The sequence below is a fragment of the Aquarana catesbeiana genome, linkage group LG02, assembly GCF_042186555.1.
Source record: "Aquarana catesbeiana isolate 2022-GZ linkage group LG02, ASM4218655v1, whole genome shotgun sequence".
NCBI classification, from domain to species: Eukaryota; Metazoa; Chordata; class Amphibia; order Anura; family Ranidae; genus Aquarana; species Aquarana catesbeiana.
Genome location: NC_133325.1, coordinates 670,598,095 through 670,625,696, shown reverse-complemented (window position 1 = coordinate 670,625,696; position 27,602 = coordinate 670,598,095). Strand labels below are relative to the sequence as shown.

Sequence of the window (27,602 nt, the reverse complement as noted above, 5' to 3'; positions counted from 1 at the left end):
TTATCTTGGTCTCATCAGACCACAGGATATGGTTCCAGTAATCCATGTTTTTATTCTGCTTGTCTTCAGCAAACTGTTTGCGGGATTTCTTGTCCATCATCTTTAGAAGAGGCTTCCATCTGGGAATGCAGACAAATTTGATGCAGTGTGTGGCGTAACGTAGCACTAACAGGCTGACCCCCCACCCCTTCAATTTCTGCAGCGATGCTGGCAGCACTCATACGTCTATTTCCCAAAAACAACCTCTGGATATGACACTGAATATGTGCACTCAACTTCTTTGGTTGACAATGGCGAAGCCTGTTCTGAGTGGAACCTGTCCACTGTATGATCTTGGCCACCGTGCTGTAGCTCAGTTTCGGGATCTTGGCAATCTTCTTATAGCCTAGGCCATCTTTGTGTAGAGCAACAATTATTTTTTTTTATTTTTTCAGATCCTCAGAGAGCTCTTTGCATGAGGTGCCATGTTGAACTTCAAGTGACCAGTATGAGAGAGTGAGAGCGATAACACCAAATTTAACAAACCTGCTCCCCATTCACACCTGAGACCTTGTAACACTAACGAGTCACATGACACCGGGCAGGGAAATTGGCTAGTTCACATTGTAGCAAAATGTAATTTCTTCAGTGTTGTCACATAAAAATATATAATAAAATATTTACAAAAATCTGAGGGGTGTACTCACTTTTGTGAGATACTGTATATACTGTACATTTTTGTAAATATTTTATTCTATCTTTTCATGTGACAACACTGAAGAAATGACACTTTGCTACAATGTAAAGTAGTGAGTGTACAGCTTGTATAACAGTGTAAATTTGCTGTCCCCTCAAAATAACTCAACACGCAGCCATTAATGTCTAAACCGCTGGCAACAAAAGTGAGTACACCCCTAAGTGAAAATGTCCAAACTGAGCCCAATTAGCCATTTTCCCTCCCCGGTGTCATGTGACTCATTAGTGTTACAAGGTCTCAGGTGTGAATGGGGAGCAGGTGTGTTAAATTTGGTGTTAATGCTCTCACTCTCTCATACTGGTCACTGGAAGTTCAACATGGCACCTCATGGCAAAGAACTCTTTGAGAAAGAAGTTGAGTGCATGTGCTCAGCGTCATATTCAGAGGTTGTCTTTGGGAAAGAGATGTTAGAGTGCTGCCAGCATTGCTGCAGAGGTTGAAGGGTGGGGGGTCAGCCTGTCAGTGCTCAGACCATACACCATACACTGCATCAAATAGGTCTGCATGACTGTCATCCCAAAAGGAAGCCTCTTCTAAAGAGGAAGCACAAGAAAGCCCGCAAACAGTTTGCTGAAGACAAACAGACTGAGGACATGGATTACTGGAACCATGTCCTGTGGTCTGATGAGACAATGATAAACTTATATAGTTTAGATGGTGTCAAGCGTGTGTGGTGGCAACCAGGGGAGGAGTACAAAGACAAGTGTGTCTTGCCTACAGTCAAGCATGGAGGTGGGAGTGTCATGGTCTGGGGCTGCTTGAGTGCTTCCGGCACTGGGGAGCTACAGTTCATTGAGGGAACCATGAATGCCAACATGTACTGTGACATACTGAAGCAGAACATGATCCCCTCCCTTCGGAGACTGGGCCGCAGGGCAGTATTCCAAAATGATAACGACCCCAAACACACCTCCAAGACGACCACTGCCTTGCTGAAGAAGCTGAGGGTAAAGGTGATGGACTGGCCAAGTATGTCTCCAGACCTAAACCCTATTGAGCATTTGTGGGGCATCCTCAAAGGAAAGATGGAGGAGCGCAAGGTCTCTAACATCCACCAGCTCCGTGGTGTCATCATGGAGGAGTGGAAGAGGACTCCAGTGGCAATCTGTAAAGCTTTGGTGAACTTCTTGCCCAACAGGGTTAGGGCAGTGCTGAAAAATAATGGTGGCCACACAAAATATTGACACTTTGGGCCCAATTTGGACATTTTCACTTAGGGGTGTACTCACTTTTGTTGCCAGCGGTTTAGACATTAATGGCTGTATGTTGAGTTATTTTTAGAGGACAGAAAATTTACACTGTTATACAAGTTGTACACTCACTACTTTACATTGTAGCAAAGTGTCATTTCTTCAGTGTCACATGAAAAGATATAATAAAATGTTTACAAAGTGTGAGGGGTGTACTGAATATATATATATATATATATATATATATATATATATATACGCATCTGAAATCGCATAGTATCCCATGGAAGTAACTAGTATAAAAAGCCAAATGCTTATTGAGTAATGGATACAAATGGGTTATATGATACAAATGAATCACAGTTGAGGTCAAGCTATGTGTTGGGAACATGAAGACACTGATAGGCTTGGCACGTTTCGTGGGCAGTTTCCACTCATCAGGAGCAAACGCATAGCATATCTGAAAAAAATGAAATACAGTACCAAATAGGATCTAATGTGTTGCCCAGATAGTAAGAAAGAAGGTAGGGGCAAGGGGAAACAAGATGTATATCTACCTGGAATACTTACGTATAAATTCTATCTTTCTATTTTATGTGGTTTTTGCTTGTCAGGCTGCGTATTTGTCTGTATACCAGGAGCTATGATGCACGTCGGGTGCCCTCCCCCTCCCCCCTCCCTCTTCTGTTGTGCTTCACACAGGGGGCGGGAGGGTTTGCTAACATGAATTAGTGCCACACCCTGCGCCCTGTGTTGCGCTTCCTTGCAGACATCATGACGCCGATGTGTCAATCACCTAGCTGGTACACGGGGGAGAGGTTGGGCGCCATCAGCGGGCGGTTTGGCCGCTGTGACGAGGCCATCTCTCCTCGATCTTCCATGCTTAGCCTGACACTGGGGGGGGGGCCCAGGGAGTTTTGGGCGTTGTTCACACTCTGGCTTTTTCCTCACACATGCACATCATGTGTCAGAGTTCATTTCTGTGGAATGTCACTGGGTAACTATCCTTGCGATGTTCTCTTTATTGCCATTATCGCACACCTTTTTGTTTTTCCCACCCCTCCCCTCTTTGGGAAACTGCATGATCTTCATGCGATTTTTCACTTTTTTATTCTCTTTTCTCTTTTGTTGTACATGTTTTCTTTCACTTTGTATCTTCTACACTTTTCACTTTTCCAGGGAACAATGGGTGTTGGCTTCTTATCCATGATTATATATGGGAGGAGCCCAGGGAGTTTTGGGTGTTACTTATATCCCCACTGGGAGTCTTGTTCAAACTCTGGCTTTTCTCCTCACACATGCACATAATTTCTCAGAGCATGTCTCTGTGCAATGTCACCAGGTAACTATCCCTGTGATTTTCTCTATCACCAAGACTGCACACCTCTTTGTTTTTCTTCACCCTTTCCCCTTTGGGGCATGAGTTTTTTTAATGCGATTTTTCACTTTTTATTTTCTTTTCTCTTTATGTGATATATGATTCCCTTCACTTTGTATCTATTATGAGTCTCACTTTTTCAGGCAATAATGGGTGTTGGTTTATAGTTCCCATGCTCGTCTCCAGGATTTCTCCAGAGCCTCTCCCATCCTCTGGAACTCGCTACTCCCACCTGTCCGGCTATCCCCTACTCTTGCTACCTTCAGGCGTTCCCTGAAAACTCATCTCTTCAGGGAAGCCTATCACGTCTCCAACTAATCTCCTACCACTTCTATCAGCTCATTCCCCACAGTTACAGCCTTTTGTACCACCTGCCCTACCCTAGTAGATTGTAAGCTCTTCTGAGCAGGGCCCTCTTAATCCTCTTGTATTTTATTGTATTATAACTGTATTGTCTCCCTTTTATATTGTAAAGTGCTGCGTAAACTGTTGGAGCTATATAAATCCTGTATAATAATAATAATAATGTTTATGAGGTATGCTTTGTTTATATGTCAATTAAACAATTTTACAATTTCTCCTACCACGTGTCTTGTGCCTCACTCAAAGTCCCCCCCAAAAAAACCTTTCTTATTTCTGATTTAGGGATGGAGGTGCATGTTATCATGCACCTCATTTAAAGTCCCAAAATGCCTTTGCTTTCTTTATCATTCATTAAGGGACAAAGCATTTCATGTTTAGGAACTATAGGATTTCAAAATTTCCTTAACCAGTTCAAAAATAAGGGCCAGGCAATTTCATCCAGAGCAACGTCAAACTAGAGCCCAAAAACAAAATCTGGGAGATTACAAAGCTGCATGCAACACAACAGTCCTTGGGAGGAGCCTAGGACGCAGTCTGCTGAATACATTGTATCAAGCAGCAGCAGCTTGCGTAGCAAGCCTTGTACTTACAAGCCAGCTGAGATCTGCCCATCTGCTTATCTGCATGCCTAAAACAAGTCAGGCAGACGTGAGTGTATCCCTGTGCTGTTTTGCCTGTTTTATTGTAACAATATTACGCGATGTTTTCTCTCTTTGTTTATCCACTTCAGCCCCGGAAGGTTTTACCCCCTTCCTGACCAGAGCACTTTTTACAATTCGGCACTGCGTCGCTTTAACTGCTAATTACGCGGTCATGCAATGCTGTACCCAAACGAAATTTGCGTCCTTTTCTTCCCACAAATAGAGCTTTCTTTTGATGGTATTTGATCACCTCTGGCGTTTTTATTTTTTGCGCTATAAACGGAAAAAGACCGAAAATTTTGAAAAAAAATGATATTTTCTACTTTTTGTTATAAAAAAAATCCAATAAACTCAATTTTAGTCATACATTTAGGCCAAAATGTATTCAGCCACATGTCTTTGCTAAAAAAAATGTCAATAAGCGTATATTTATTGGTTTGCGCAAAAGTTATAGCGTCTACAAACTAGGGTACATTTTCTGGAATTTACACAGCTTTTATTTTATGACTGCCTATGTCATTTCATGAGGTGCTAAAATGGCAGGGCAGTATAAAACCCCCCCAAATGACCCCATTTTGGAAAGTAGACACCCCAAGGAAATTGCTGAGAGGCATGTTGAACCCATTGAATATTTATTTTTTTTGTCCCAAGTGATTGAATAATGACAAAAAAAAAAAAAAATTACAAAAAGTTGTCACTAAATGATATATTGCTCACACAGGCCATGCGCATATGTGGAATTGCACCCCAAAATACATTTAGCTGCTTCTCCTGAGTACGGGGATACCACATGTGTGGGACTTTTTGGGAGCCTAGCCGCGTACGGGGCCCCGAAAACCAAGCACCGCCTTCAGGATTTCAAAGGGCATAAATTTTTGATTTCACTCCTCACTACCTATCACAGTTTTGAAGGCCATAAAATGCCAAGATGGCACAAAACCCCCCCAAATGACCCCATTTTGGAAAGTAGACACCCCAAGCTATTTGCTGAGAGGCATGTTGAGTCCATGGAATATTTTATTTTTTGACACAAGTTGCGGGAATGTGACAATTTTTTTTTTTTTTTGCACAAAGTTGTCACTAAATGATATATTGCTCACACAGGCCATGGGCATATGTGGAATTGCACCCCAAAATACATTCTGCTGATTCTCCTGAGTACGGGGATACCACATGTGTGGGACTTTTTGGGAGCCTAGCCGCGTACCGGGCCCTGAAAACCCAGCACCGCCTTCAGGATTTCTAAGGGCGTAAAGTTGTGATTTCACTCCTCACTACCTATCACATTTTTGAAGGCCATAAAATGCCCAGATGGCACAAACCCCCCCCCCCCCCAAATGACCCCATTTTGGAAAGTAGACACCCCAAGCTATTTGCTGAGAGGCATATTAAGTCCATGGAATATTTTATATTTTGACACAAGTTGCGGGAAAGTGACAATTTTTTTTTTTTTTTTTTTGCACAAAGTTGTCACAAAATGATATATTGCTCAAACATGCCATGGGCATATGTGGAATTACACCCCAAAATACATTCTGCTGCTTCTCCTGAGTACGGGGATACCACATGTGTGGGACTTTTTGGGAGCCTAGCCGCGTACGGAGCCCCGAAAACCAAGCACCGCCTTCAGGATTTCTAAGGGCATAAATTTTTGATTTCACTCCTCACTACCTATCACAGTTTTGAAGGCCATAAAATGCCAAGATGGCACAAAACTCCCCCAAATGACCCCATTTTGGAAAGTAGACACCCCAAGCTATTTGCTGAGAGGCATGTTGAGTCCATGGACTATTGTATTCTTTGACACAAGTTGCGGGAATGTGACAATTTTTTTTTTTTTTTTTGCACATAGTTGTCACTAAATGATATATTGCTCAAACATGCCATGGGCATATGTGGAATTACACCCCAAAATACATTCTGCTGCTTCTCCTGAGTACAGGGATACCACATGAGTGGCACTTTTTGGGTGCCTAGCTTCATACGGGGCCCCAAAATCCAATCACCGCCTTCAGGATTTCTAAGAGCGTTAATTTTTGATTTCACTCCTCACTACCCATCACAGTTTTGAAGGCCATAAAATGCCAAGATAGCACAAAACCCCCCAAAATGACCCCATTTTGGAAAGTAGACACCCCAAGCTATTTTCTGAGAGGCATGGTGAGTATTTTGCAGCTCTCATTTGTTTTTGAAAATGAAGAAAGACAAGAAAAACATATATTTTTTTTCTTTTTTCAATTTTCAAAAGTTTGTGACAAAAAGTGAGGTCTGCAAAATACTCACTATACCTCTCAGCAAATAGCTTTGGGTGTCTATTTTCCAAAATGGGGTCATTTGGGGGGGGGGTTTGTGCCATCTGGGCATTCCATGGCCTCCGAAACTGTGATAGGCAGTGAAGAGTGAAATCAAAAATTTACGCCCTTAGAAAGCCTGAAGGCGGTGCTTGGTTTTCGGGGTCCCGTACGCGGCTAGGCTCCCAAAAAGTCTCACACATGTGGTATCCCCGTACTCAGGAGAAGGAACAGAATGCATTTTGGGGTGTAATTTCACATATTCCCATTGCATGTTTGAGCAATATATCATTTAGTGACAACTTTGTGCAAAAAAAAAAAAAATTGTCTTTTTCCCGCAACTTGTGTCACAATATAAAATATTCCATGGACTCGACATGCCTCTCAGCAAATAGCTTGGGGTGTCTACTTTCCAAAATGAGGTAATTTGGGGGGGGTTTGAACTGTCCTGGCATTTTATGCACAACATTTAGAAGCTTATGTCACACATCACCCACTCTTCTAACCACTTGAAGACAAAGCCCTTTCTGACACTTTTTGTTTACATGAAAAAATTATTTTTTTTTGCAAGAAAATTACTTTGAACCCCCAAACATTATATATTTTTTTAAAGCAAATGCCCTACAGATTAAAATGGTGGGTGTTTCATTTTTTTTTTCACACAGTATTTGCGCAGCGATTTTTCAAACGCATTTTTGGGGAAAAAACACACTTTTTAAAATTTTAATGCACTAAAACACACTATATTGCCCAAATGTTTGATAAAAAAAAAAAGATGATCTTATGCCGAGTACATGGATACCAAACATGACATGCTTTAAAATTGCGCACAAACGTGCAGTGGCGACAAACTAAATACATTTTTTAAAGCCTTTAAAAGCCTTTACAGGTTACCACTTTAGATTTACAGAGGAGGTCTACTGCTAAAATTACTGCCCTCGATCTGACCTTCGCGGTGATACCTCACATGCATGGGGCAATTGCTGTTTACATTTGACGCCAGACCGACGCTTGCGTTCGCCTTTGCGCGAGAGCAGGGGGGACAGGGGTGCTTTTTTTTTTTTTTTTCTTTATTAATTTTTTGATTTTTTATCTTATTTTTAAACTGTTCCTTTCATTTTTATTTTTTTTTTTATCATTTTTATTGTTATCTCAGGGAATGTAAATATCCCCTATGATAGCAATAGGTAGTGACAGGTACTCTTTTTTGAAAAAATTGGGGTCTATTAGACCCTAGATCTCTCCTCTGCCCTCAAAGCATCTGACCACACCAAGATCGGTGTGATAAAATGCTTTCCCAATTTCCCAATGGCGCTGTTTACATCCGGCGAAATCTAAGTCATGAAATGCTCGTAGCTTCCGGTTTCTTAGGCCATAGAGATGATTGGAGCCATTCTGGTCTCTGATCAGCTCTATGGTCAGCTGGCCGAATCACCGGCTGCATTCTCAGGTTCCCTGTTGGGCCAGGAGAGCCAGAGAAAAACATGGAAGACGGTGGGGGGGGGGGGAATCCCTCCCACTGCTTGTAAAAGCAGTCTAGAGGCTAATTAGCTGCTAGGATTGCTTTTACATGAAAGCCGACCGCTGGCTGAAAAGAATGATACCAAGATGATACCTAAACCTGCAGGCATCATTCTGGTATAACCACTCAAAATCCAGCAACATACCAGTACGTTGCTGGTCCTTGTATTGTAAACTTTTTTTTCATGCAGCCTGTGGGCTGAACGAAAAAAAGATATTGATCGGTGGGTATGCCCACCATTAGAATACCTCCCTTCATCCGCCCACTTCTAATGATGGGCATACATGCACCATTTATATATGCCGAAGCATGGGGGCATCCTCCCGCAAAAGGCAGGAGCAAATTGCTCCTCCACCCACTGCTGCCCCTATGCTTCGGCATATATGCTGAAGTATGTAACTGTGGTGGTGAAATCACCTCCGACAGCGCTGGAGTCACGGCTTTATATATCGTGGGAGCAAACGCTGTTGCTGTCAAGATAAATAAATCCGCGCTGCAACTGAATGGCGTACCTGTTAAGCAAATGATGGTTAACAAAAAAACAAAGTAACATTACAGTATAACAGTAATACTTACCATACCTGCAAAGCAAATACAAAAAAAAACATAGTAAAAAATAAAACATTTAACGCAACCTGTGCCTACCTAAAATATATATATGCCGAAGCATGGGGGCATCCTCCCGCAAAAGGCAGGAGCAAATTGCTCCTCCACCCACTGCTGCCCCCACGCTTCGGCATATATGCTGAAGTATGTAACTGTGGTGGTGAAATCACCTCCGACAGCGCTGGAGTCACGGCTTTATATATCGTGGGAGCAAACGCTGTTGCTGTCAAGATAAATAAATCCGCGCTGCAACTGAATGGCGTACCTGCTAAGCAAATGATGGTTAACAAAAAAACAAAGTAACATTACAGTATAACAGTAATACTTACCATACCTGCAAAGCAAATACAAAAAAAAACATAGTAAAAAATAAAACATTTAACGCAACCTGTGCCTACCTAAAATATATATATGCCGAAGCATGGGGGCATCCTCCCGCAAAAGGCAGGAGCAAATTGCTCCTCCACCCACTGCTGCCCCCACGCTTCGGCATATATGCTGAAGTATGTAACTGTGGTGGTGAAATCACCTCCGACAGCGCTGGAGTCACGGCTTTATATATCGTGGGAGCAAACGCTGTTGCTGTCAAGATAAATAAATCCGCTCTGCAGCTGAATGGCGTACCTGAAAACAAAAAAGTGGTTAACAATAAAAAAACAAAGTATAAAAAAATTGCATACCTATAAAGCAAACATGATAAAAACATAACAATAAAACATTGCAGTATAGAATACAATAAAAAAGAGCAGAACAATAGAGAGAGAATAGAGAGAGAGAACAATAAAACGACAACTATTTTTGGTTTTTTTATTTTATATTTTTTTGTATTTTTATTTTTTTAGTATTTTTTTTTTTTTTAACACTTTTTTTAGTAACTTTAACTTTTAACTGTAACTGTACCAGGTTTGGGTCTCTCAAAATGCGATGGCATCTTGGGAGACCCTGTGTTAGTGTGCCTAGTCTGTGCCGTGCTGAACCCTACGCTAATACTCCACTAGTGTATGGTAGCGTTCAAAACATTCACCAATGCATAGACCAGGATTGTCAGGACAGGAGGGACAATAATACCGGGTGTCACGCCTAAATCCGCACTTGCTGCAGACACGACATCTTTTTTGGGGGGCTCGTTGGGTAGGGGTACTCTGGAGGACATAACGAAAATGCCTCCCATGCAGCCGGCTTACTGCATTTGGTTGGGGAAGGTGAGGTGGAGCACCGTCTGGATACAGAAGGGCTCTGACGATCTCTTCCTGGAATTTAAGGAAGGATCAGTCCGTCCTGAAGCTCTGTATAGCACATGAGCATTCAGCAAAGCCAATTGAAATAAATAAACAGACACTTTTTTGTACCAGCGTCTGGCCTTACGGGCAACTAGGTACGGCGCCAACAACTGGTCGTTGAGGTCCACCCCTCCCATATTAAGGTTGTATTCGTGGACACAGAGGGGTTTCTCCACAACATCAGTCGCCGTAGTAATTTGGGTCGTCGTGTCTGCATGAAGGGAGGTAAGAACGAAAACATTCTTATTGTCCCTCCACTTCATAGCGAGCAAATTATTATACTGCAAGCAGGCTCTCTCCCCCAGCCTAAGACGGGACTCTACAAGCCGCTGGGGAAAGCCCCGGCGATTAGGTCGCACGGTGCCACATGCTCCAATCTGATGATCAAACAAGTGACTAAAAAGTGGCACGCTCATATAATAATTGTCCACGTACAAGTGGTACCCCTTTCCGAATAAGGGTGACACCAAGTCCCACACTATCTTGCCAGCGCTTCCTATGTAGTCAGGGCAGTTTATCGGCTCTACGTGACTATCTTTGCCCTCGTAAACCATAAATCTACATGTATAGCCTGTGGCCCTGTCACAGAGCTTATACATCTTGACCCCGTATCTGGCACGCTTGCTGGGAAGGTACTGTTTGAATGACAAGCAGCCAGAAAACTTAATCAGGGACTCATCAACGCAGACGACTTGATGGGGAGTAAACAAGTCTGCAAAACACTGGTTGAAGTGGTTTACGAGAGCCGTAGAGCCGATCGTATGCAGGGTCTCCACGAGGACGACAGAGTTCATTGTCGTTGAAGTGCATGAACCGCAAAATCTGCTCGTATCGTGCCCTGGTCATGGAGGCAGAGAACACGGGCATATGGTGAATTGGGTCAGTGGACCAATATGACCGCAAACCACTCTTTTTGGTTATGCCCATGAGGAGGGAAAGGCCCAGAAAGATCTTAAATTCGGAGGCCGTAATTGGTCTCCAATCTCTGGCAAGGGAGGACTGGGGAATAGTGGCAATGTGTTGACCAGCGTACAAATTGCTTTGGTCCACAATAGATCTATAGAGATCTTCGGTGAAAAACAGCGAATAAAAATCCAGTGGCGTAAAGTCAACTGTTTCCACCTGAATTCCGGGTTGGCCAGCGAAAGGGGGAAGTACGGGTGCTGCAGAAGTGGTGGGTTCCCAATTCGGATTGGCGAATGCAGCAGGAAGGGCACTATGGGCACGACGGGCCTGTGTTCGTCTTCTTCTTGGTGGCAGCGGGACACTACTTGTGCTTGCCACCTCGCCAGCTTGAACTGCACTTATGGGACTCGCCACGTCACCACGTGATACTGCAGTGCTGGATGTACGACCAGGGTGTACTAGGCCGCTGGTGCTTGCCAGTTCACCAGAAGGAGTAGCGGCACTAGTACTTCTCTGCTCCATACGAGAGCCCTGCGGTTCTTGCACTTCAAGGACAGAAGAAGTTCGGGGTCTGGTACGCCTGACCCTAGCAGGGACCACAACTCCGTCGTCAGAGCTATCTGTCATGGAGCCGCTGTCCTCTACAGGTTCGTATTCTGAGCCTGAACTTGACAGATGAGTGACTTCCTCTTCACTATCTGTCATACTCAGAAACATGTAGGCCTCTTCACTAGTGTACCTTCGATTTGCCATTTTGGCCTCTAAATTTAGGGGTACACTAGTGAGACTCACAGGCAAAAAAGCTCCTGACTGTTAGCGACTGATTCAAAACGCTACCAAAAAACTGTTAGCGATCGCAGGGATCAGGCCTGACTCTGCGAACGCTGCAGTTATGTGTGCTTAGTGTTTTGTAAGTGTCAGTTATCGATCGATACTGCACTTGGGTGGGCTGGGCTGGGCTGGGCTGGGCCGAGGGGCAAAACGCAGGTGCTAGCAGGTATCTGGGCTGATCCCGCTAACACTGTGTTTCAGGGAACCCTAAACTGCTGGGGAGTATAGATCTGATCGGATCAGATATCGATCCGTTCAGATACTATAGCACTAAGGGAGGTGTATGCTGCGTGCGTGGGTTTTAGCGGTACTGGCGCTAACCTGACGCTGCCTGGGGCGACGCAGACCTTATCAGATCCTAAAAACTTAACTTATATCACCGCCGGGTGCCCTAAAACTATAATAAACTATAATAAACTGTAATAAACTATAATAAACTACAAAAAACAAACTAGCTAACCAGCGTCACCCGTAACACTTATACGTTGATCGCTGGTGAAAGGGTTAACTAGGGGGCAATCAAGGGGTTAAAACCTTTAGCAGGTAGTATATGGGGGTCCCTGTCGCTATAAAACACTGACAGCGAACCTATATACTTACCTCCCTAACTAGCGTCACCTGTGTCACTAATACAGCGATCAGAAAAACGATCGCTTAGCGACACTGGCGACGGGGGGTAATCAAGGGGTTAACTTTTATTAGGGGGGGTTAGGGGGGTACCCTGGACCTAAAGGGGGCTAACCTAACTGCCCTAACACTTGTAACTGACACAAACTGACACCAATGCAAAAAAAAAAAACTGCTATTGGTGTCAGAGTGACAGGGGGTACAGGGGGGTGATCGGGGGGTGACTGGGGGGTGAAAAGTGTGCCTGCGTGTTCTACTGTAAGTGTAGTGTTGGTGCACTTACTTGGATGTCTTCTCTCCTCTGCGCTGGGACGAAAAGACCGGCTCGAGGAGGGATGACATCACTTCCTTTCCCTCTGTTTACATTACAGAGGGAAAGGAAGCATTTTCATTCGCCGGGAGCGATCGGGAGGGGGTGGCCAACAATGGATGGCCTCCCCCTCACCTCTCATCGCCCGCGAACGAGAGCCGACCGCCTATGGCACCGGGGGGGGGGATCCGATCGGACCCCCCACCCGCGGGAGGCAGATCACGTACAGGTACGTGATTCTGCCTGCCCGTGCCATTCTGCCGCCGTATATATGCGTTAGGCGGTCGGCAAGTGGTTATTTTACATAAAACCACTTGATACTGAGAAAATTACCATTCATTGTGGCTGTGGAAGAAATAGCTCAGAGGGTGAACAAAGTACTGCAGGAATCCAGATATCCCAGATTACTGCGGATTGAACTGTCGCCTGTTACTTATCCTATCTCATGAATTGAATCATCTATATTTAATCAGATTCTATTGGCACTATTTATCTAGTTATACTCATCAATTGTATTTATATTGCACCTTTATAAGCATATCATTTTTTTTTTTATTATGGAGGATTCAACACTTATCACAGGGAATATATCTAATTTATTTATTTATTGGCACTAATTTGGATTGATTACTATTTTCAAATTGCCCACTTGCCACATCACCTGCCACATGTTGCAAATTATCCATTAGCCACATCACCTGCCACACATTGCGGATTGTCCACTTGCCACGTCACCTGCCATACATTGTGGATTGTCCACTTGCCACAAGTTGCGGATTGTCACTTGCCACGCCACCTGCCACACATTGTGGATTGTCCACTTGCCACGTCACCTGCCACACATTGTGGATTGTCCACTTGCCACAAGTTGCGAATTGTCACTTGCCACGTCACCTGCCACACATTGCGGATTGTCCACTTGCCACAAGTTGCGGATTGTCACTTGCCACGTCACCTTCTACATGTTGCAAATTGCCCACTTGCCATGTCACCTGCCACAAGTTGTGGATTGTCCACTTGCCACGTCACCTGCCACACATTGCGGATTGTCCCCTTGCCACATCACTTGCCACAAGTTGCGGATTGTCACTTGCCACGTCACCTGCCACATGTTGCAAATTGTCCACTTGCCACGTCACCTGCCACACATTGCGGATTGTCCACTTGCCACGTCACCTGCCACACATTGTGGATTAGCCACTTGCCACAAGTTGCGGATTGTCACTTGCCACGTCACCTGCCACACATTGCGGATTGTCCACTTGCCACAAGTTGCAGATTGCCACTTGCCACGTCACCTGCCACACGTTGCAAATTGTCCATTTGCCAACGTCACCTGCCACAAGTTGTGGATTGTCACCTGCCACAAGTTGCAAATTGTCACTTGCCACGTCACCTGCCACACATTGCAAATTGCCCACTTGCCACGTCACCTGCCACACTTTGCGGATTGTCCACTTGCCACGTCACTGCCACACATTGCAGATTGTCCACTTGCCACGTCACTTGCCACAAGTTGCAGATTGTCACTTGCCATGTCACCTGCCACACGTTGCAAATTGTCCACTTGCCACGTCATCTGCCACACATTGTGAATTGTCCACTTGCCACATCACCTGCCACACATTGCGGATTGTCCACTTGCCACAAGTTGCGGATTGTCACTTGCCACGTCACCTGCTACACGTTGCAAATTTCCCACTTGCCACGTCACCTGCCACATGTTGCAAATTATCCACTTGCCACCTCACCTGCCACACATTGCGGATTATCCACTTGCCACAAGTTGCAGATTGTGACTTGCCACGTCACCTGCCACACGTTGCAAATTGCCCACTTGCCACGTCACCTGCCACATGTTGCAAATTATCCACTTGCCACGTCACCTGCCACACATTGTGGATTGTCCACTTGCCACGTCACCTGCCACACATTGCGGATTGTCCACTTGCCACAAGTTGCGGATTGTCAATTGCCATGTCATCTGCCACACATTGCGGATTGTCCACTTGCCACAAGTTGCGGATTGTCACTTGCCACATCACCTGCTACACGTTGCAAATTGCCCACTTGCCACGTCACCTGCCACAAGTTGCGGATTGTCCACTTGCCACATCACCTGCCACACATTGCGGATTGTCCACTTGCCACGTCACTTTCCACAAGTTGTAGATTGTCACTTGCCATGTCACCTGCCACATGTTGCAAATTGTCCACTTGCCACGTCACCTGCCACACATTGCGGATTGTCCACTTGCCACGTCACCTGCCACACATTGTGGATTATCCACTTGCCACAAGTTGCGGATTGTCACTTGCCACGTCACCTGACACACATTGCGGATTGTCCACTTGCCACAAGTTGCAGATTGTCACTTGCCATGTCACCTGCCACACGTTGCAAATTGCCCACTTGCCATGTCACCTGCCACATGTTGCAAATTATCCACTTGCCACGTCACCTGGCACACATTGCGGATTGTCCACTTGCCACAAGTTGTGGATTGTCACTTGCCACGTAACCTGCCACACGTTGCAAATTGCCCACTTGCCACGTCACCTGCCACATGTTGCAAAGTATCCACTTGCCACGTCACCTGCCACACATTGTGGATTGTTCACTTGCAACGTCACCTGCCACACATTGCGGATTGTCACTTGCCACATCACCTGCCACACATTGCACATTGTCCACTTGCCACGTCACCTGCCACACATTGCAGATTGTCCACTTGCCACAAGTTGTGGATTGTCACTTGCCACATCACCTGCCACGCGTTGCAAATTGCCCACTTGCCACGTCACCTGCCACATGTTGCAAATTATCCACTTGCCACGTCACCTGCCACACATTGCGGATTGTCCACTTGCCACAAGTTGCAGATTGTCACTTGCCACGTCACCTGCCACACGTTGCAAATTGCCCACTTGCCACGTCACCTGCCACATGTTGCAAAGTATCCACTTGCCACATCACCTGCCACACATTGTGGATTGTCCACTTGCCACATCACCTGCCACACATTGCGGATTGTCCACTTGCCACAAGTTGAGGATTGTCACTTGCCACATCACCTGCCACACATTGCGCATTGTCCACTTGCCACAAGTTGCGGATTGTCACTTGCCATGTCACCTGCCACACGTTGCAAATTGCCCACTTGCCACGTCACCTGCCACAAGTTGTGAATTGTCCACTTGCCACAAGTTGCAGATTGTCCCTTTCCTGCTAAGGTGGGGAATGGGGATTGACATTTCCTGTTTCCTGTTTCCTGATGTAATCTCTCTGCTGCCTGCACAGTGAGTGAGGATGCAGGGCGGGCCCCGGGCAGTCAGAGATGATGTCATCTCTCTGCTCCGCCACCCGCTGATTGGCCAGCCCACCCGCCGAGCCTCCCAGCTGGCAGCGTCCTGTACGTTCCCTCACCCGCCGGCCAAGCCGCCTAGCTGCGTCCGCTCGCACAGTTAGTGTGACTGTATGAGCGCCAAAAGGACGGGCAGCTCGGCAGCTCACCCAACGCCCGCTCACTTGCACGCCAACTCATGGGGCCCTACTCGGCTGCGGGGCCCCGTAGCGCCCACGTGGGTCGCTATGGCGGTAGTTTCGCCACTGCCCAGGTGCATTTTGCATTTTTCAATACACATTTTTGATCCATTGAAGTCTATGGAACCAAAAACCAGAAAAAAGTCCCTGGCCCTTTCCGTAAAATGCATAGATGAACGTGACCCATAGGAAACCATGTTAAACGGAGTGTAGTGTGTTTCTGCAAAATAAAAAAATGCATAGGTGTGAACTAGGCCTTGTAATTTACAGCCCTGATGACAGGTACCGTCCTCAGGTACCACCTTCACAAAGCGTACATGTGACAAACCCCTGTCCTCAACAGGTCTATGTCCGCCGTAAATGCTTCCGCTGTCCAGAACCAACACTATCCAAGACCCCTTAGCTCACCCAGTCAGCAGCCGAAACACAGTGTAGGGTGAACAACAACATCAAAACTCCTTTGTTTAAGCACATGTTACAACAGATATACAACTCAGAGACACTCCCCCCACCCTTGGATTCAGGGCGGGGTAAACTGTCCAATCACAATAGACACACAGGTCAGGTCTATTCAAATTTCTCATCAGTAAACAGTCTTATCAGCAGGGAGAGCTGTTGGAGGAATTCGCCCCCACCAATCTCACAGCTAATTTACATACACATCCCGTAATATCCAAGGCAGACAGACACAATAGAACATTGTAATACAACCCCACCCCAAACAATCACAGCAAAGAGTCCACAATAGCATGAGACAACACACAATATATACATATATACAACATTCCAGTGTGGCTGTACAGTGTGTGTAAATAGCATAGATCATAGTGGGGTTCTCTGTCACCCTGTGCCCCTAATGGATGCAGGGTGATTTACACATAAGAGGGGCCAGGGGAGCTGGACATGGAGTCTCCAGAGCTCTCCAAGGTAAGCTGAGTTCCACAAACTCCCCACCCAAAGTCACTCCTGTCACACATCTCTCCTTTCGGCAGGAGACTAACGCCGGAGGAGACCCCAGACTGGTTGACTCTGAAGTTAGTCAGAAGTTCCAGTCCCCCAATGCCTGTATCAACACAGTACCCCAAATATATTGTCTCAAACATAGCATTACTCACCCAGCCAACCTCTGCCTCTCCCAGAGAACATACCCGCCACTGGGGAGAGATGTGGACTGGCCCTTCTCCCTGGAGTCCTTTCAGGGACTGGAGAGAAGACAGGGTGACTGGGCTCACTCCATCATGCTGTTGGGGATCTGGGCTGACTCCCCAGCATTCCTAGGGTAAACAAGTGGAGACTGAAGTGCCATCCACTTTTGGTAGGTGAAAATCTCCCCGTGCTTGCAAAGCATGGCTGACATCCTCCTGTCTCAGTGCCGCACCATTTTCTGCGGTTGTGTTAGTGGAGACCGAAGTTCCCTCCACTTTCACAGGAACTCCCTCTTCTGTTAGTTGAGGGCAGAGGCCAGCAGCACTCTGCTGTGTTGCCAGCCCTTCTGCTGGGTTGCTGTGAGTGGAGACTGCAGTCCCATCCACCGATATCAGCTTAAGCTGCAGTTGTGTGCAGAGGCCAGTAGCATTCTGCCCTGTTAGCATTTCAGCTGAGGACCCCACATCATCCACTCCGGCTAACTGTTGGGGAGTGACCGTCACCTTCTCACCATGGGCCCCTGGCACTGCTGCAGGTGTGGGACAGAGGTCTTGGACCCTCTTTCCAGTGGCCAGCGCTTCAGCTGGGGAAGTCTCTGGTAACTCCACAGATGCTGCTGGCAGAAAATCCCATGTCCCTGTCAGTGTTGTGGGAGAAAGGCCGACTACCTCTTCTCTCAAGATGGCCAAAGCCACTGTAGGTACTAGGCAGAGGCCAGCGGCACTCTGCACTGTTGCCAGCGATTTAGCTGGGAGTAGAAGCTTCACTATACCTGCTTGTCGCTGGGGAGAGGGGCCAACTGTTCCATCTCCCTGGAACTCTGTAGTTGTTGCCGGTGCTGGGCAGAGGTTGGTAGCACTCTGCCCTGTTGCCAGCACTTCTGCTGGAGGCTCACCAGGATGTTCTTCTTCAGCAGAAGAGTCTATTAAATCCCCAATCTCTATAACTGGTGTCTGGGGATAGCGATTCACCATCTCCTGTTTGTAGAACGAAGACGAGTTTACTGGTGTTGGGCAGAGCTCAGTGATGTCTGGCCTTGATGCCAGATCTCCTGCTGGGTTGGTGGTATCATTCTGGGGTGTCATCTGCTGCTGGGAAGGGGAGCCGGCTACTCCATCTCCCTTAATCTCATCTGGCTGCTGGGACAACATGTCTCTGGTACCGTCTCCCAGGTGCATGGATCTTTGCTGGGGAGGAAAGATCGCTTCCTCCAGCCTGGCCAAGTGTTGGGAAGGGAGGACGAACACCTCCTCTCCCTTCTCCCCCTGGATCTTAATCTGCTGCTGGGAAGTGACTATCTCCTTCTCACCCTGGGCCTCCAGAACCACTGCAGGTGTGGGGCAGAGGTCTTGGACCCTCTGTCCAGTTGTCAGCGCTTCAGCTTTGGAGATGGCAATCTCCTGAGTTTCCACTGCCGATTCTCTGGCATGCTGCTGAATGTGTTCTACCCCTGCAAGACCGAGCATAGCCTCTCTGTATTCTCGCAGGTCTTCAAGGGTAGGTTCCCTTTCATCGCCAAACACAAAACAATCTGAAAGGCTCTCCCACAGCAATCCAGGGCCACCAAAGTCATATCCCTCCGGACAGCATTCTGTTGTCTCGTCTAGATATTCCCCCTCAGCGTGCCATTGCAGAGCGCGATACCAATTGTCCAGCTCTATCTCCTGCTGGACCAGCCTGTCCAACTCAGTTACCCATTGCTCCTGGGGCCGCTCTCCCCGGAATTGCATCCGTAACTCCCGTTGTTCACTAGCCTGTTGCTCTGGGGTTGGAAAGCACTTGCCCGGTTGCATACCAGCAACCTGGAGGGCTCTAATCCTAATTCCTACCCGAATCTGCTGTCTGACCTCCAGGTATTCATCCGCAGACACAGACCTGGTGTAGGCTGAAAGGACGATCCGCAGCAGCCCCAGAAACTCTGATGCCAGATCCATATCTCCGCTTGGGTGACTGAAGTCTGCTATCCTGATCTTGGATTCAGGTGGAGGTTTGGACGTGTTCACAGCTAGGTAGCACGATCCCGCTGCTGCCAACCAGTTGTGACGAACCCCTGTCCTCAACAGGTCTATGTCCGCCGTAAATGCTTCCTCTGTCCAGAACCAGCACTATCCCAGACCCCTTAGCTCACCCAGTCACCAGCTGTAACACAGTGTAGGGTGAACAACAACATCAAAACTCCTTTATTCAAGCACATGTTACAACAGATATACAACTCAGAGACACTCCCCCCACCCTTGGATTCAGAGCGGGGTAAACTGTCCAATCACAATAGACACACAGGTCAGGTGCATTCAAATTTCTCATCAGTAAACAGTCTTATTAGCAGGGAGAGCTGCTGGAGGAATTCGTCCCCACCAATCTCACAGCTAATTTACATACACATTCCATAATATCCAAGGCAGACAGACACAATAGAACATTGTAATACAACCCCACCCCAAACAATCACAGCAAAGAGTCCACAACAGCATGAGACAACACACATTATATACATATATACAACATTCCAGTGTGGCTGTACAGTGTGTGTAAATAGCACAGATCATAGTGGGGTTCTCTGTCACCCTGTGCCCCTAATGGACGCAGGGTGATTTACACATAAGAGGGGTCAGGGGAGCTGGACATGGAGTCTCCAGAGCTCTCCAAGGTAAGCTGAGTTCCACAAACCCCCCACCCAAAGTGACTCCTGTCACAGTACATATAAACACAAATGCTCAGCAACAAATATTGTTCAGATGAATATACCTTAATCAATGTGACTACTTTAATAAACGTTTCTGTACTAAAAAGTCAAGTCCCAGTTTTACACTTACATTGTTTATGTGTTCTGTAATGAGATAAACACATGCTAAATGAAAATATATCTAAACCTAAATTCAAAAATAAAATATATCGTATGTTACAGGGGCTTAAATTTGGTGGCCACATTAGTATTCTTATTTCACGCTAAGTACATTTTCTGCAAGTACAGAAAATACCAGTTGTCAGAAATTCAGTGCCATTGTAAATTTCTGTGCACTGAACCAAAATCTCAAACAGTCTATCTTCTTAGCTCAAATCAAATATCTTCTGTAAACCACAACTTCTGCCTCCCTCCAATGTAATGGTTATGATGAGAGGATGAAGTGTTTTTAGTCCAAATAAGGAAGGCAAACTAGGATGACAATTCTGCTCCTATATAGATATAGTAGGATAAGTTAGTGCTGTCATCCTAGCACAGAAAGCATGTTACTGGACTAGGTGAAAATAAAAATAAAAACCATGAAAAAAGGATCATGCAGCCACAACATTTAAAAACTGATAAGCTGCAATATATAAAATTTTTGCTTTTGGTTTTAGATATGCTTTAACATTAGGCAATCATGCAACCAAACTGCATCAGGCCAGTTCCTCTCATTTTTAGTGCCATCACTTGTAAGAGGTGGTTTAGTAACCATAAAGTTTATTTCAGATATATTGGAGGTAATTCATATGCCCGTTACATATAATATATATAGTGCTTTTTCTTCTCATAATGTGCTGATAATTTATTATTGCTGTTATTTCAAGGATGTTGATGGAAAGCCTTCATGTACAGCAGGCACGGAGACTGAAATTTGCCAATGGCCAACTAATAATTCACACATGAATGAATTGACCACAGACTTACACTTTTCATTATGGAAGTTGGAACAGAATTGGATCAGCTTAACATTTGTAATAAATAAGAGAGGTGAAAATTAAACACTTTAATTCCATAGATCACGAGAATAGCAGTGTACAGCTGACAGAGATTAGCAAGAAAGTATGCAATCTACACACGCTGCATGTAATAATCTTCTAGACAAAAAAAAAGCTTCAGAACTTGGAAATGTTTCCGTGGTTTTTACTCAGCAAATATAAGATTTCTATTAGGGTCTTTATCAAAAAAGATTAGTAAGAGGTAGATTTTCTAATAACTGTCCACTGACTGTGATGGAACTGGGAACTGACGGGATTAGTTTATACAGTATCTCACAAAAGTGAGTACACCCCTAACATTTTTGTAAATATTTTATTATATCTTTTCAAGTGACAACACTGAAGAAATTACACTTTGCTATAATGTAAGGTAGTGAGTGTACCGCTTGTATAACAGTGTAAATTTGGTGTCCCCTCAAAATAACTCAGCACATAGCCATTAATGTCTAAATCGCTGGCAACAAAAGTGAGTACACCCCTAAGTGAAAATGTCCAAATTGGGCCCAAAGTGTCAATATTTTGTATGGCCACCATTATTTTTCAGCACTGCCTCAACCCTCTTGTGCATGAAGTTCACCAAAGCTTTACAGGTTGCCACTGGAGTCCTTTTCCACTCCTTCATGACGACATCACGGAGCTGGTGTTTCCCCATAAGGAATGTCTTGGTATTTGTATCTTAATGGAGAATATCTATTACGATATCTAGGTGTCCTGGGTGTGATTGGAACAGTATTAGGTTGTTGTGTTCTATTCTTATATATTTCATGCTGTCTGTAATTTCTACGGTCGGGGCTTCTTTCTTCCCTTCTGATCCTAGGTATTGATGTCTCTTCCAGTATGTCTCTTGTTGTTCTAATTTGGACTGGTCTTACTTCCTGCCATGTTGCTGCTTCTCTTTCTATTGAATTTTCCCTTGATTCTTCTGTCATTGAAATATTAGGATTTTCTTCCATATAATTCTCATCAGTTTGCCATTTGTAGACTTGCTGTTTCTTGTAGTCCAGTACGTCTCTTTTAAATTTCTTTTGTTTTTTCTGCTGTATTTCCTTGTCATATTTCTTGACAGCTTCCTGTAAGTTGTTCTCCTTATCTTTATATTCTCTTGTTTCTAGGAATGGTATTAATTGGTCTCTTATTTGTAAAATTTCTGATTCTATGTTCTTTCATTTGTGTTGTCTTCGCACCACTATTTTTTGTAGCAGTGCAGTTTCATTGAAGAACTTATACCATTCCTCCATTAGGCCTTTGTCATTAACAGCATCGTTTGGTGAGTCACCTTGGTGTGATTTTTTTCTGAGATGTACATTTCTAATGTTGCTACATCCCACCATACCCTTAGTTGTTTTTCAATGCTGTGTCTGAGTTGCTTAAAAAGGCTATCAATGTCTTGTCTATTAACAACTTGTTCTTGATTGAAAACTTCTATGAAATTGATAGTTCTGCTATTCATGTACTTAAAAATATCCATTGCTGCAGATTGCTATTCGGCGTTAAAAAAATGCCAAACAGTGTTAAACAATGTAAAAATGAATCCGCGCAGTGGGTATAAGTACAGATAAGATATAGAACTGCTGCCTCTACAGATACATTTCCACCTGGAATGTACTAAGATGAATGTAAAAACAAATGTAGGTGTGGTGCTGTTCTAATGGAATGAATGTTTTGTAATAGAGCCGCTGTGTTACACCCTATGTGGTCTCCCAGACTAAATGTAGAAAGTTGGAGAGTTTGGAAAGTGTGTATTATAAATTAACAGCAGATGCCTTAAAACTGTGAGTGTACACATCTAACAGGGTGTGGTGCTATAAACTAATGTTGTCCATTAGTGGTTGAACTAAATCAAAAAAGGAAGTATGTGAATGGATATTGAAAAAAATGTGTTACAACCTCTGGCAGCTGAGTAGCCTCCCTGACGGTTTTCCCGAGTGTGGGTTAAATTTCAGCACCATTAGCGGTAACCCCGAGCCACACTCGGGATTACATTGCAGGATCCTGGTGCGGTGTTACTTACCTTGTCCCCAGGATCCTACGATGTCCCCCGCTGTGTCTGCGGGCTCTGTCCTCCTCCGAAGCCTCTCTGTGCCAGGTTCTGTTCCCTGCGACAGTCGCGACGCACGGGGGCGGAGCTTGGCGGCAAATTTAAAAAAAAGTAAAAATCATAACACATACAGTACAGTAATCTTACAGATTACAGTACTGTATGAAATTATTTCACATCCCTTTTGTCCCCGGTGCTTTGTCCAGTGCCCTGCATGCAGTTTTATATTATATTTACTGTTCTTTCTGAGTGGAAACTGGAGATTGTCCATAGCAACCAAAAAGTGTCCCTTTATGTCAAAAGTGGCTTTAGATCAGCTAGAAAACAATGATAGCAAATTAGAACACTTGCAAAATTGAGCGATAGTGAATTGTGGGAAAATTTATTTTATTATTATTATATTTTTCTTTTTTTTTAATTATTTTTATTTATTATATTATAATTTATGATTTTGTGTTTCAAACTTCATCATACCCGGGATATCTACTAGACTCTTTGGTGGACAGATTTAAGTGTGTTATTGTTAAGAAATATAGGCCTACAATATAAAATGCTAAATTTCCATGCAACATATTTGTACCGCTTTCAGCACCTAAAATCCAAAATAATCATACCGCCAGGGAGGTTAACAGTGGATATTGAAAAAAGTGTGTCTGGGTTGTGTTACAACCTCTGGCAGCTACTTAGCAGTGTGATATCAATAGCCAGAAGGGGTGCCTCAGCATACTTTCTTTTCAATTTTTTAAAGCTGATTACAAATTTGTGTCCAAATGTGTATTGCACCCTATGAATGCAAACAAGAAGATTAAATATATACTATCCCCCAATATTGTGATTGGGTTTTAATAAATTTAACCAACTTAATATCGCATACTATAAGATTAATATAAGTGAATAAAACTTAATAAAAGTGCTTAGTGTTCAGGATATATGTGCTGTTAGCAGCAAATGAGTTATTTAACAAAGTGACTTGTGCTGAAGAGAAAAAACAAGTGCTTGCTGAAAAAACAATATTGTTTTTGAAAATCTTCTTATTTTACAAAGTGACTTGTGCTCAGAAAGAACCAATCCTTATTAAAAAAACAATATTGTTTAAAAGATCTTCTTATTCAAGTGGCGGCTTAGTGATAGTGCTTCTTATTCGTGCTCCTAATGTGCATACACTCACCGAATAGCCTCACCCCTGCAGGGGTATTGCGCGGTCACAGTATCTGCCACTGTGTAGCAACCCTTGGCAGCTCTGGTCTGTGCTTTTAATGTTGTCTAGCGACTTGTTATGTATTCAACATGTGGAAGAGAAGGGATGCCCATAGCGTAAAACCGTTTCTAAAAACTTTATTTTTTAACTAAACAAAGATGGTACTCACATTTTAAAAGAATTGTATAAGCATGAAAAAATCAACATGATAACGACCCCAAACACATCTCCAAGACGACCACTGCCTTGCTAAGGAAGCTGAGGGTAAAGGTGATGGACTGGCCAAGCATGTCTCCAGACCTAAACCCTATTGAGCATCTGTGGGGCATCATCAAACAAAACGTAGAGGAGCACAAGGTCTCTAACATCCATCAGCTCTGTGATGTTGTCATGGAGGAGTGGAAGAGGACTCCAGTGGCAACCTGTGAAGCTCTGGTGAACTCCATGCCCAAGAGGGTTAAGGCAGTGCTGGAAAATAATGGTGGCCACACAAAATATTGACACTTTGGGCCCAGTTTGGTCATTTTCACTTAGGGTGTACTCACTTTTGTTGCCAGCGCTTTAGACATTAATGGCTGTGAATTGAGTAATTTTGAGGGGACAGCAAATTTACACTGTTATACAAGCTGTACACTCACTACTTTACATTGTAGCAAAGTGTAATTTCTTCAGTGTTGTCACATGAAAAGATATAATAAAGTATATACAAAAATGTGAGGGGTGTACTCACTTTTGTGAGATACTGTATATAGATAACTGCGCCAACCTATATGCAAATATTTTGTGCTCCACTCAACATAATATACAACAAACAATCAATATAGACTGAATTTCTAAATTGTCCAACACCACTGTAACGTGCCTGGAAAAAAAATGTATTGTCCCAAATGACAGTCCTTTAAAAGAAGCTTCTCCATGCCAGCAGTCGGTTATATAGTGATACTTCACCCAATACGCCACCGCCTTTCAAAATTTGCACTCACCAAATAGCAGTATATTTTGATAGAATGGTTTGATCAGACTTTACCGGTACCAGTAAAGGACATTTACAACATAATTATAAATATTATCTTTATTACAAAAATTATTTTTAAAAATCTTTACACATTTACAAATAAAACCAAAGGGATTGGCTCGCATCAATATGATCAAGATGGTATTAAACAATATATCTCTATATCTACTAAGTCAGGAGGTCAACGCACCTCACATCTTTGCTTCCTCTGGACCTCAATTCCTTTGACTGCAAATAGAGAGCCTATTCAAAGAAATTATTTAAAGGATCGACTGGTCCACAGTCATTTCCAGGAATCTCTAGTAACCACTGAATTGAGAAAGGGCATGTACAAATGCGTGCTTGTGAATATTGCCAATGGATCTTGGAAGGAGCATCTTTTAATTTGTCAAATGGAAATATACACAATTTTGAATACTATGTCGATTGCCAAACAATGGGGGTTATATATATATTGCAAAAAGAAAAGAATTTATCACCACATCTACTATATTAGGAAAAACTTACTATATACCCCTATTGGTAGGCATGTAGCCCTTCAACACAAACATGACACCTCGATTGTCCAGTTCACTGTCCTGGAAAGGGTCCTTCAAGACCCAAGAGGAGGTAATCTGGACAAAATTTACTTCAACGTGAGGCAAGATGGATCTTCAATTTGAATGCCACTTGCCCACCAGGCCTGAATGAGGCCTTGAGCTACAAACCATTTTTGGGTTAGCTGGGCCATAGACCCAACAATGTAATAATTTCCTGTCTCCTTTTAATATTTTGCTATAATCTAATTTGGTATAGGTGTCTGGGCAGGATCTGTTCCTGGTTTGTCCATATGTTCTATTGTGTTTTGTTGTCAGCCAATTTAATGAATCTTGAGCAACAATATCTTATATATGTGTATTGTAATGAATTATGAAAGAGGAATAAAAATTAAACTGGATGTCAGAGGTTAGTGCAGCATATTATATAGTATTTCTAAAAAAATATGTACCAGTGGAATAGGTAATTTTGTATGTTTTAATACATTTTTGACAAATTAGTGATGTGCTAGAGTTATGTGCTTGGTGTTCTCATATGCGATCTGAATTGATGTCACTGTTTCTGAGTGGGACCCCATATATGGTTAATATCTGGGGGGGTAAATAGGCTTGATGTATAGCCTCCTACCTTGACCAAGGTGGTGGTATTGAGGTGTTAGGAATCAAAGTTGCCCCTATGTGCTCATTCATCCAGAGCTGTGTTAGTGGCCAAATCACCAGGTGAAAAAAGATGGGAAAAAGGCCTAAAGAAAAAAACTGATTCAGCCAACACGATAAGCTTAAATATATTACATTTTTGATTTTGGGTTAACTAACAGTTAAAAAATTAATACGGAAGTTTTGTTTTGTAGTTTTTAACAGTTGATTAACATTGCTTGCTCTTTATTTTTGTGGGACTTGAGTGGCACTACCACAGGGAGAATTTTCAGCTCTGCCATTACAAAGCCAGATTACTATGTGATTGTACCGTGATAGATTCAAGAGATGCAAGAGAGTGGCCTGGAAAAAGGAAGTGAAGACCCACCTACAACCACCAAATATATTTTGTTTGTTGGAGAATGTCTGTTTACTTTAGTGTGGAAACATATGCAATCAATATAATGATGTGCAGATGCACACTCTCATAGATTTATATATCTGACTTAAAACTTACTGTTTTAAGTTCCCTGTCACATTTAATAGCAAAAGATATCTTTTAGGCTGAGTCATTCAGTGTTCCATATATAGAGAATGTTATTACTGTTAATGTTTATTGCAATCTGCCAATTTTACTCATGCTGTGCCAGAAAAAATACATCCAGAATATGTATTTGATTTTTTTGTGCCTTGATTTTACATGAATAAAAACCACTAATTATAATAAACGAGGAGCTGAATACAGGCCAGTTGATGTATTTGCCCTAGCTAACTATGAGAAAAAGAGATAGCTAGATAAGGGAGTTGCAGAGTTCAAGTGTGACACAATAAACTTGGATCTAAAATAGTGTTTAATATTAATATAATAAAAAAACTTTACTTTTTATCTTCATTTTAAAGTTATCTAAAGCTGGTCATATACCTTAGATGGAGATTGGACATTTGGCAACAATTTGTCTGCCAAAAGGTCTGTTTTGTTTTTCTTATGATGCTTGTAGACATGCACATTCATAGCCTACAAACACTTACTTTATAAAACTGGGCGTACATTTGTTTTGTAGAGGTATCTGCCAAAAGATCAGACAAAC

General features: G+C 43.7%; 1 protein-coding gene across 1 annotated transcript in view; it reads left to right on the top strand.

Annotated features, from left to right (window-relative positions):
* The window catches only part of COL26A1 (collagen type XXVI alpha 1 chain), a 673,051-nt gene that overhangs the window by 492,283 nt on the left and 153,166 nt on the right, over positions 1 to 27,602 (top strand). The gene's annotated exons all lie outside the window — the stretch shown is intronic.